Raw genomic sequence first — 13,121 nt, forward strand, 5'->3', positions numbered from 1 at the left:
ATTTAGGAAAAGATATTTGCAATTTGCAAAACCACAATGGAATTTATATATTTATTTTATAATAGAATTCTCCAAAAAACAAGGAAAAATAAGGAAGGCTATCTAATAGAAAAATGGTCAAAAGTTAAGAAGATTATAGAGGCAATTTGTGAATGGGGAAACCTACGCATAGAAAGCGTATGTGGTTGTAAAACTCAGTAGTAAATTTGAGAAATTCAAACTGAAATAAGATAACGTGCACACCTATCAGAATCATAAAAAATAGAAGGGGAACGATGACAATTGGCAAAGAACTTTAGGAGAGAGAATTCTCATGCCCAACTTGTAAGAATGTGAGCTGATACAAATCACATTTTTTTTGGGGGGGAAATGATTTTTTGGAAATCAATCTGGCAATATTTAGCAGAATTAAGAATGTGTGTAATCCAGGTCCCTACGGTAACACTTCTGGCTATATGAACGAATTCATTCACATAGAGGTTGTAAGGAACATAAACAAGAATGCTCATGTTCAGGGTGGTGTTGAGGCAAACTAGGTGTCTTTCACATGAGGAAGGGATGAGTAAAATGTAGTCACTATTCTATAGTATGCTTTGCCGTAGTTAGAATCAACACATCAACAACACACTGAGTGTGCATACAACAGTATAATTAGGTTTCTAGTTATAAGTGAAAAAGGAAAGAATGAGATTTGTCGTATAATACCATTCAAAATGAAACAGTGCTACTTATTATATAGAGATATATGCATACTTAAGGAAATTTCCAGCTTTTAGATGGTTTCTTACAGGTACAGAGAGGAGGGCTTGGTAATAAGAGAGAGAAAATAAAATAAATTGAGGAATGGTGTATGGACCAGTGATGAGAACATGCTATGAAATGAAGTGTGGTCATCATAAACCTCAATTCTGAATGCCACACTCTCCCCATCACAGATCATTTTGACTTTTACTGTGTCAGCTCATTTACTTTAATGTGTTAATGAGAGAAGGCCCCTGCCCTCCCCAACTGTCTCTCTCTCTGTTTATCTGTCTCTGTGTCTCTTTTTCTCTGTCTCTCTGTCTTTGTCTCTCCTTCTCTCTCTCTCTCATCATGGAGAAAAACAAATTTAGACTTCTATGAACACTGTGCATTGTCTAGTCCTAAGAGATAACTAAGAAATGGGATTTCCAGTCACATGCGTGGGCTATTGCAATCCACCTGAAGTGATGTGAGGTGTCCCAGTTGAAAGAACCTCTGAAGTCTGGCTAAGAGAAGCTTTAATTCTCTCCTTGGTTGTAAACAATTTTATTGCTCCTTTCCATTCCTGTGTTAAAGAGGGAGTGAACGATTATACTGACCTCCTTCAGCGGAGGTTTAACTATCAGTATTATTATCTCCACATGGCCTCATGACGACAAAGTCTGTGTGGTTTTGTTTTCATTGATAATAGACCAGCCTCTTTTGGCATAAAACTCATTATTCTTACTACTTCATATTAAAAATAGAAGCCCTCTAACTCTGCCAACCATCTAAGATCCATATGGGTTTTTTGAACTTGGATGTGCCACTGCACTCAATTACATATCTATCTATCTTTCATTGTTGTGGAATTAAAAGGACGTTTTTACATAGAACTGTCCCCAAATATGTAACTATTTCTAATCTCTGTTAATGCTGTCTTAATTGTTTCTAATTGATGTATTTTGAGAACCAGATACAGAGTATCCAATTAACCTTGACAGGAGATGACTATCTTTAATCTGAGGTGCCAGGCTCTGCTCTGAATTTTAATGAAGAAAAGAAGGAAAAGAAAACTCCTCTCTCTTCTCTTTTTATATCTTAATGCAAATGCATGCCTACATTTTTTGCCTGTTAACAGGAAAGAGAAAACCAGGGATTTGAAAGTAAGGATTATCAAATAGATCCCAGGAAATTTAGGGCAATATAAGTCCTGGCTTCCTTTTTTGTGACCTTATAAATTAGAAGGATGGTGAGCTTATCAAGCTTGATCATATAGAAAAGCAAAGGTTTGGATCCAAGCTCTCTGACTAACTACTTGCATTTTTCCTTGAGAAAGAAACAGCAACTTTCTGAGTGTGAGTTTCCTTAATCATAAATAGATAATTTTTTGATTATCTAGATAATTTTCAGGTTTATTTGAAAGATCAAATGAGATACTGCATTAAAATTTTATTTATAAATATAGCACATGGCAAGTGTGTACAGTACAATAAATAATATGATATTTTAATTTTTTCTTTATTTTAATGTCTTGATGTGCATTTTTGAGAGTTTATGGCATATGACAGAAGAGTGAAGTAAAAAAGTGTTATTAATGATAATTTTTGAAACCTGACACTTTAAATAACAGAATAGTTCCAAATTTTGCTTTTTTGGTAGGTCATTACTTAGAGAATATGGTGATACCAACCAGTCTCCATAAATGGAATCCTAAGAGACTCCTTTCAATCTCTTTGATATCTAGTTACTGATCTGCACCACCTATAAAATCACAGTATAATGAGAATATCTCAGAACTTACCTCAATCAGCTTGTGAATAGCATCTTTTATTCCAGTGATTTTTTAAGAGCAATAAATTATTGCCACTGAGCTTTGATTTTCTTTAAAACAACCATTACATGAAAATGAGTTACTTACAAATAAACTAGAAAAATGTGTGTGTCAGACAAGAACTATTTGTAAATATTAAGTAAAATGAAACACACTACAGCAGGTAAGCAACACAGAGCCAATATTTAAGCATTTTCAAATAAATATATACTAGGAAGTGATTTTCATTAAAAATGTGCGATATAAGTATTTACAATTTGAGGAAAACTGCTATTGGATTATATACCAGTTAACTGCCATAATAATCATTCATCTAATATGAATAACATTAGGAAAACTCTTTTGCTTCCTGGACATCAATGAGGTATTTTCATATAATGAGCTTCTTAGTAAAAGGCATAATTTCTTAGCAGTTTTTGACTAACAAGGTGACCATTTAAATCTTTCCAAAGTACATTGAAAAAACCTCTTTCTCTCTTTCCCCTTACCACTTTCATTCAGGATTCCCAGCACCAGAGATTTATTCTATTCCATTAGAGGTCTAGGAACCCCTTGTTAAGATATAGGTGTCCCCGGTACCAACCAATAATTATCCATTAACATCCTAACATTGGCCATATCATTAACTGCATTCATCTAGCTGGACTCTTCAGGCCAGGTTGAGAAATAATCATCCACAGGTCTCTTACATTTCTGCATGTCTTGAAATTAAAGGTACTGACTGGCTTTTGTTCTGGACAACCTTTTCAAGGAGGTTTGTATAGTAAACTGCCTTGGAAGATCGTGTCTTTCTTGCTTTCTCTCCAGTATAATAAAGATGATGTATTCCATCAGAGCAAAGGTCAGGTAAGTTTACTTGCAGCCAATTGGAAAAGACTGAGGTTTCTTCAGCTTGGAGTTTCTCAACAAAACCCTACTCACAGTGACTCCCCTAGACATTCCCCTGTCTTCCAGGTTTCTTGTTAAATGGTACCTTTTGAGCAAGGCCTTCCCTGACCACCATATATAAAATAGCACTCATTCCCTTAGCTGTCATTCTGTGTCCTCTTCAGGTTCTTTCACTGTTTTCATCACACTGAACACCGCAAGACATGATATGTGTACTCATCAACATGTAACATGTAAGTGCATGCACACACACATATTTAGTTCTAGGTCACTTCCTCTGCCATGTGAATGGGAGGCTAAAAACCTGCTTTGTGCCAACAAACACATGAAAAGATGCTCAACATCACCAATTATTAGAGAAATGCAAATCTAAACCACAATAAGGTATCACCTCACATCAATCAGAATGGCTATCATTAAAAATCTACAAACAATAAATGCTGGAGAGGGTGTGGAGAAAAGGGAACCCTCTTGCACTGTTGGTGGGAATGTAAATTGATACAGCCACTATGGAGAACAGTATGGAGGTTCCTTCAAAAACTAAAAATAGAGTTACCATATGATCCAGCAATCCCACTACTGGGCATATACCCTGAGAAAAACATAATTCAAAAAGATACATGTACCCCAATGTTCATTGCAGCACTGTTTACAATAGGCAGGATATGGAAGCACCCTAAATGCCCATCTACAGATGAATGGATAAAGAAGATGTGGTATATATATATACAATGGAATATTACTCAGCCATAAAAAGGAAAGAAATTGGGTCATTTGTAGAGACGTGGATAGATCTAGAGACTGTCATACAGAGTGAAGTAAGTCAGAAAGAGAAAAACAAATATCGTATATTAACGCATGTATATGGAATCTAGAAAAATAGTACTGATGAGTTTATTTGCAGGGGAGGAAAAGAGACGCAGACATAGAGAACGGACTTGTGGACACAGTGGGGGAGGGGAGGGTGGGACAAACTGAGAGAGTAGCATTGACATATATACACTACCATGTGTAAAATAGATAGCTAGTGGGAAGCTGCTGTATAGCACAGGGAGCTCAGCTCAGTGCTCTGTGATGACTTAGCCGGGTGGGGTGGGGGGGGGATGGAGGGAGACGCAAGAGGGAGGGGATATGGGGATATATGTATACGTATAGCTGATTCACTTTGTTCTACAGCAGAAACTAATACAACATTGTAAAGCAATTGTACTCCAATAAAAAAAATTAAAAATAAATAAAAACGTGCTTTGTACGTGCATTTGATTGTTACATTTATCAGTAAGCAGTTGATCGTTATGTCCTCATTTACATTTTGGTGTAAAGGAGTGTCACTCTCAAAAAGGGGTCTGATATTTGACAGAAAAAGTGACCATAAAGTTTCCTGTTCAAATAAAGCCCTTTTGAGATTAAAGGACACAATTATAATCTCATTAGGATAGAGATAATCTTGGATTGTCCTAGGCAAACCAAGGTGCATAATCATCCTATTTATATGGGATTCAGTGTGAGAAATTTAGGTAGGAAGCTCCTCCCCAAACTGCACCACTTTACCAATGTTTGCCCTTCTGCCCAAAGAAAACCTATCCTTCGAGACTCACCACATACTTCCTTTCCTCCATGAAACCTTCCTGGTTACCATTATATCCTCAAGCTCCAGTGAAGACAGTCATTGTCTCTTCCAGATTTGTAGTACATATCCCTCATGACCTAGCCCAGTGCCTAACTCACATTAGACACTCAGTAAATCTCCACTGACTGAGTGACTTCAGGACTTGAGGCTCGTTGGGTCCTGTATGTCTTAGCACAGGAAGGTACCTATGTATCTGGGAGTGGGCCTTGGATTAGATAGCAGACCACAACCACCACTAAGAGGCTGATAAAGATTTGGAGTCAAAGATCTTCTGATGCATTACCTGGTCCTGATTTTATTATGATGTATAAAGATTCTGACCTGTATATCTAAGATAGTGACTTTCTGTACAACACAATTCCAAGGGAAAGGTGAAATATTTTTGTTTTTGTTTTTGTGGGGATTTTTGCCAACTTCACATTTTCTGAAGGCAAGAAGCCAACTGCTCTTCTTTCTAGCAGCCACTTGAGCTGCCTGTTTTACTTCCCTCTGGAGCCTGGCAATTAACCACTGCTTGAAGCCCACCTGTCAGGCCTCTAGGAACACTTTTGTTTTGGTTTTTGTTTTTTTGTTTTGCGGTACGCGGGCCTCTCACTGTTGTGGCCTCTCCCGTTGCGGAGCACAGGCTCTGGACGCACAGGCTCAGCGGCCATGGCTCACGGGCCCAGCCGCTCCACGGCATGTGGGATCTTCCCGGACCGGGGCACAAACCTGTTACCCCTGCATCGGCAGGCGGACTCTCAACCACTGCGCCACCAGGGAAGCCCTAGGAACACTTTTAACACCATTACTTCGTCAATTGTCTCTGCTAAGGGAGTCTTCACAGTTCATTAACCAAGTACCAATCTTAGTGTAATCTTTTTTGCACGTTTTTCTTAAACCTGCAACGTTTTAACCTTTGGGCATTGGAAATCCATCACATAGTTTTTGATTCCTGTTTTATTTTGTTGATGTTTTCATTTTTTTAAATTTTTCTTAATCAGGACCTCATTAATTTTCAGAAGTCTTCTCTCCTTTTCTAGTAAAAGGAGAATTTTTCAAAAAAGAAATCAGTGCACAAAAGCTCATTTGTCAGAAAAAAAGAGTCTGCGAAGTAGAGAACCTGTAGAGGGAGGTAAAGAATTGGAGTAACTATGCAACGAACATACCAAAGCACATATGTTCAAATAACTATTGTATATGTTGAGGTAGTCACACTATTTTTATTTTTACGAAATTTTTAACCACCTATATATTTTATATAAATTTTCTACAAGCAATGATTTTCGGATAATTTTGTGAAGTTCATGTATTCTCTTTTACAACTTCTTCCAGAAAGACTGTATATTTGGGGGACTTACTCACCCTGGCTTCATGTTAAAGTGTTTAATTAAAAGAATACTATCAAACACACTTATTCAGCACTTTGTGGCTTGCATATAGGCAATGACTATTCCTCAGGGGCCGTGTTCAAAAGCTTTTTCACCTCACTTGCAACCAGTGTGCTCAATTCAGCTTGGTCTGGCCAGTAAGCCTATGGAATACACTTGCCTTTCATTTGGGGCACATGGCTTATGTCTTCTGAAAATCTTTTCAAGGCCTTAACCCATAGTAGGACTAGCTAGCCCGGCCACATAACACACAAAGCACCTCAGAGGCAGAAAGGCAAATCCTCAAATGTGTCTCAGGTGAGGTCTCCCAACTGAAGAGTGTCCACAGGCACAGGTAAACTCTCCACTTGAAGGATTTAATCAGGAAGGAAGGAAAATCAATAGTCATTTTCACCTTATTTCTTTTTTTTCATTTCTCCCTGTTAGTGTTCTCCATTGCCATCTAACTTCTCCCATTTCTCCTCTGAGGACCTCTCTTTGACATTTGTACATCAGACTAAATCTCTACCACCTAGTCCTCAACTTCCTCATTGCTCATGTCATTTAAAACATTTCTCTTTTGAGACTGTATTCAAAGGCAGTTTTGGAGCACATAAGCACAGTCGTCTTTTGTATAATAACAAGTCATTTATTATCAACCTTGCGTGATTTAGGCCAGTGGTCCTCACACTTGAACCTGCATCAAAACCACAGGGAGGCTTGTTAAAACTCAGAGGTTCTGGTTCAGTAGAGCTGGGGTGGGACATGAGAATTTGCATGTCTAACAAGTTCCAACCGATACTGATACTCTCAGTCCAGAGATCACACTTTGAGAACCACTGACTTAAGCAAAGCCGTGTGGGCCCTTCACGATGATCTGTTCGAAGGGATAGAATTGCCATCTCCAGCTTCTACTTAGGCTTCTGGTTTATTGCACTATTATCAAGATGTTCAACTTGGGGAGTCTGAAGGCTTAACTAGTTTAGGATAGTGTTAGGCCAGTGTCTTATTTGGGCTATGAACAATGGCAGGGGGGGACTAGTATGTTAGTCGGGAATGTATTTTTTTAATGCTTTGACATGAGAACTCCTTGGTCACTGCAGAGGATTATTTGTCTTTCTTTATTTCCATGTGTCTACTGTGTACTTGCTACTTAAGTTGGAGAATCTATAGAATACTGCTTAGAAAAGCAGGGATTTGTCATGTTTGACCAAAACAAACCAAAAGAAAAAACAAACAAAAATTCAGATAGACTGTCTTTTATCTATCTTTGTATTTAACCTACAAGAAAGAAGGAAGAGAGTGTAAGGGAAATACTAAGCTGTGCCTTTTTTCATAAATTCAGCTTTTCAGCAACATTATCCTTCCCTAGGAAACACAGCCTGTGGGCTCAACATTATAGCCTTTATTGTCTTGTTTCTAAATCCTCTCCTATTTCTCTCTCCCTTTCTCCTTCTCTCTGATATTTGTGTATTTCTATGGTGACTCAGTTTTCAGTAACAATATTTTAGTGTAATTTCAGGAGAAGTGTGGATGAGGCTTTTGAATTAGGTCTTCCAACCCCTAAACAGTAATGTGCCACAAGGGGCATCAGTGCCCATTAAACACCAACTGACCAACGCAAACTGAACTACTTGTCACAAAATAGTACACAAAGAAGTACAGTATTTGGAGAATCATGGAGGAATATATTTTTCTAATATGCTCTGGAAGTGTGAGAATGGCAATTTTCTTTCTCTTCTTTTATTCTGTTTTAATTTTTAAATATACTTTAGCTTGGAACGGAGTCCAGCAGTTGATAGCTCAATTAATTTACTGACTGGGGCCAGTAGGGTAGAATGAACTCTAGTTCCTTATTTTTAAAAAGAAATAGTTTCCCAGTAACACCAGGAACTGTACAGTACTACAGAAACAGACTCAAAGACTTAGCGAACAAACTTATGATTACCAGGGGAGAAGGGTGGGGGGAAGGGATAGATTGGGAGTTTGGGATTGACATGTACACACTTCTATATTTAAAATGGATAACAAACAAGGACCTACTGTATAGCACAGGAAACTCTGCTCAATATTGTGTAACAACTTAAGTGGGAAAAGATTTTGATAAAGAAGAGATACATGTATACGTATAGCTGAATCAATCTGTTGTACTCCTGAAACTAACACAACACTGTTAATCAGCTATATTCCAATATAAAATAAAAAGTTTAAAAAAATGTACTACTGTAATAAGGACCTGCTAACTAAAGCTTTTATGTAGTTACTGTTTAGTTCCCTGTGGGTTGTTTTAGGTGTATTCATGTCAACGTTACCTTTCTGAGTGGATAAGTACACAGCTCTTCTATACAGCTTTCAGTTTAGAAAGTTAAAATGATCTCAGTCAATGACTTAAATGATGTACTTCCCCTCATCAATCTGCTTAATATCATCCATTTCCCAACTACCTAAATTCCCTCAAGTATTCAAATTATCCTTTAATTTTTGAATGACTCATGGGTTCAAGATTTTAAAAGAATGACAGCACAACCACCATCGTCTTTCCCAAACTGTGATTATTAAATATAGCAACTCTTGTACTCAGATGGCTAGTGCAGAGAGGCAGTGAGAGGAAATTGGATGTGCTAGGAATCTTATCCATTAGTTATACCTTTTTTTTTTGCCTTGTTCTTATCACTTTATGAGGTCTTTGTGTGCTAGTTTTTTGAAGACAAAGAATAAATGAAAATTGAGGCCCAGCATATTATTGTTAAGGAAAAGTAAGTTTTAATAAGCGTGTTATGCCAAATTTTTAACGTTTTTCTGTTTATCTTGTAAATTTGCCAAGGCCACGACTACAAATTAAAGCTAAGAAGTTGTGTAATTGTCTAGATTACCAACTTAAAATATTTTTGCAATTAGTTCTGTAATGGGGGAGTTTAACTTGAAAAAAATTTTTAATCCAAAGTGACTACCATCCCACTGTTGTGTAATCAAACTTTGGGAACCATACAAAGGGTTCCATAGTTATTATCTTCTACTGAGGTCAGGTCAGGCTGTAGGTCTCGCTTCTCATAGTTTGTTATAATTTATAAGGTGCTGCTAAGGTAATGAGGCATGTATAAGTTAAGCATAGCAATACAAGTTTGCTTCAAAGAAATAAACAAAATATGTTTTTTTAACATAAAGAACGACAAAGAATCTAAACTTTTAGGCCCTTGAAAAGGATATGAGGCTTTCCCTATCCTACTTCCATATACACACTCATACATGGCCTAGAAATTTCCATAAAGTCATTCAAGCTTCATTTTTTGATCTTATTTAACATACATAAATGAATAAATAAGCAAACTTCTTGTTGTCATGCGACATATTCACAATCATGTTGGGACTAAGGGTCACGTATCAAAACTGAAAAATTAAAAACCTAAAAGAGAAAATATTTAAAGAAAATCACAGAATAACGATTTCATGCCTTTGTTTCTTTAAGGGATAGAAGGTGAAATGGAAAGCAGCCTTCCTACAAATTCCTTCTAACTTCTATTCGCTCTTTAAAAAGAAATACTAAAAATATATAGAGTCATAGCAATAAATTGCTTCAAGATAGAAATGTACACACAACAATATTGTTGCTCCTGAATTCTTCACCAAGAATTGAGCAGGTATCAGTAAAGCAAAACTGAAACATTAAGTGCGCTGCTATGTATTTTCAATCTGAGATAACACACAGTAGACGCATAATGAATGTCTGCTAAACTGAAAGAATGTCCAGCCTTAGTTTCTTACCACTACAAATAGTGGGGTGCAGGGGAGAAGCAAGAGAGGTGGTTGAAAGAGGAAAACGGCATTCCACAAAGATATGAGTATATCACATACGCCCAACTAGGAAACTGTCTTCTACCCTTCATGTCCTCTCCCTTTCATCCTTCCATCACAGTAAATGATGCTTCTTTCTGAAGATCAGATTTGTTGAAGGATGTCTTGATCGAATGGTAGGGCTGAGGCCATGATGATGATGAGTCCTCATTGAACTAATTCTTCACTTATTATAGCCCCACATATCCACCCTTTGGAAGCTCAATCTAAAAATTAAAACCATGCCTCCCCTGTCCATCTTGAATAACCACACTTCATTCGATACTTAAGGAATGATTCTCATCATGGTTTGCTCTGGATGAGCAACTGGATCTTTAAGCTACTGTCATGGCCCAACTTTAACTTCTCTGTAGCCATGCAGAGGGAGTCACATCTGGCAGGTGCAAGGGTGAGCCCTGCAGGTGACTGGGTGTAGAAATCCAGTAGATGGCTCAAAATCATTACCAATTAACTTCATATATTCTTACATACTTATATTGATGCAACTAAGCTAGATTTGATCAAGTTGAGCCACTTAGCAATTGCATTTTTTGCCAACACCAAACTACAGAGTAATCAGTAATCAGTAATGCCTCAATAGTAAGTTTATTCTCTTAGAACAAGAGAGAGCTTTCCTTAGGTTTTAAATTTATGTATTCCAAAAGATATGAAATTTGAAAACATCCTAAATTCAAGATCTTAAAGCTTTTCCGCCCTCCAATTATGAAAGCAAATATAATGCCATAAGTTACGGCATAAGAAAAATATTGGCATCAGGCTAACCACTCTGACTGCAGTCCTCCGGGGGACTGCTATCAAATTCTTACAACAACAAAGCATTCTTGATATGGTTCCCTAAGAAGTTGGATACTTCTTAACAAAACACACACTGTTTGATTAATTATCTGTTTAATTGAACTTCAATAGACTCATTATTTATTTACTCTTAGTTTCGCATGTTGGAGAAGATTATCTATGTATTCTTGGACATCAAGATCAAAGGGCCAATGAAGGTGGGATTGAAGTTGCTGAAATATACCAAAAAATACCTTTCAATGTGCCATTCTCCCATGGCAGCATATACATAAGTGTATTCTGTGAGGCCCTCTATTTACATGCTAATTCATGAAATAAAATGTTTATGAATTATTGCAGAATATACTTAACTCCCATCTTAAAACACCACAGTGGGTCTTCACATATGAACAACTCTGAGCATGCACTTCGAATAGCCAAGGCTTCATAAAAAGAATGTAGTAACTACATCACATTATGAATTTTTAATTGCAACCATTGTATCATAAGCAACCACTGTATCTGTCCTGATAAGCAGTTTATGCTGCGACAGGAACAATGTGAACTTTGGCGTTGCATGCGGTTGGGCTTCCTTCTCTTTGGGAACTAGGGGGATGTGGGCAGACACTCAGAGGCGTTTTCTTGTGATAGATTGCGGTGATGTCATTAGAGGGAAGAGTTGTACTTTTTCAGAAGAAGGCAGGTGTAGACCACACACCTCCCCAAGCATCCACTTTCCAAAGGTTTGCAACTGCAATGACAAACACTAGTATTCCCACAAGCAGCCAATTCCTTGAGCAGCTCAATTAGGGGTGGCAATGAGGAACTCCAGCCTCAGGGGCAGGGGGGTGCTCAGGAGGAAGCAGGAGTAGCACATCAGGAGTTGACATCAATAGAGGCAGTGGTGCCCATGACAGTAGACACAGTAGCAGTACCAGCACTGCAATGGCAAGGAATGAAAGCAGAGAAGAAGGGCCGAAATATTCGTCTCCAGCACCTGTGATGCAGTAACGAGGGAAATTCTTAGACATTACTGGTGGAGGCAGGGGAGAGGGAGGGTGGAGAGGGGGGATAAATTCTTTAAAAAGAGCTAATTTTGATCTTCATGACAATAAATATGTGAGCTATAGTTTAAAGAACAGGAAACAATTTAAAGATTCTGTTCATGATATGCTGTGGCATGAAGAGTTTGTGAAACTCCACCTCACATGCCTTAAGAGAGAAGTTCTCCTGTAATTTCCTATTAATGGGTAATAGCAAGCTGTAGCTTTGTTCTTTCCTTGTTTAGTGAATGTGACCCCACTGTGAAGGGCCATAGTAATATATGTAAGCCCAGCAGGTGGCTAAAAAATAGACATTTCTCCAAAGAAGATATAGAGACTACCAACAAACACATGAAAGGATGTTCAACATCATTAATCATTAGAGAAATGCAAATCAAAACTACAATGAGATATCATCTCACACCGGTCAGAATGGCCATCATCAAAAAATCTAGAAACAATAAATGCTGGAGCGGGTGTGGAGAAAAGGGAACACTCTTGCACTGCTGGTGGGAATGTGAATTGGTACAGCCACTATGGAGAACAGTATGGAGGTTCCTTAAAAAACTACAAATAGAACTACCATATGACCCAGCAATCCCACTACTGGGCATATACCCTGAGAAAACCATAATTCAAAAAGAGTCATGTACCAAACTGTTCATTGCAGCTCTATTTACAATAGCCCGGAGATGGAAACAACCTAAGTGCCCATCATCGGATGAATGGATAAAGATGTGGCACATATATACAATGGAATATTACTCAGCCATAAAAAGAAATGAAATTGAGCTATTTGTAATGAGGTGGATAGACCTAGAGTCTGTCATACAGAGTGAAGTAAGTCAGAAAGAGAAAGACAAATACCGTATGCTAACACATATATACGGAAATTAAGGGAAAAAAATGTCATGAAGAACCTAGGGGTAAGACAGGAATAAGGACACAGACCTACCAGAGAATGGACTTGAGGACATGGGGAGGGGGAAGGGTAAGCTGTGACAAAGTGAGAGAGAGGCATGGACATATAT

This window comes from Lagenorhynchus albirostris, chromosome 12 (genome assembly GCF_949774975.1).
Source record: "Lagenorhynchus albirostris chromosome 12, mLagAlb1.1, whole genome shotgun sequence".
Classification (NCBI taxonomy): domain Eukaryota; kingdom Metazoa; phylum Chordata; class Mammalia; order Artiodactyla; family Delphinidae; genus Lagenorhynchus; species Lagenorhynchus albirostris.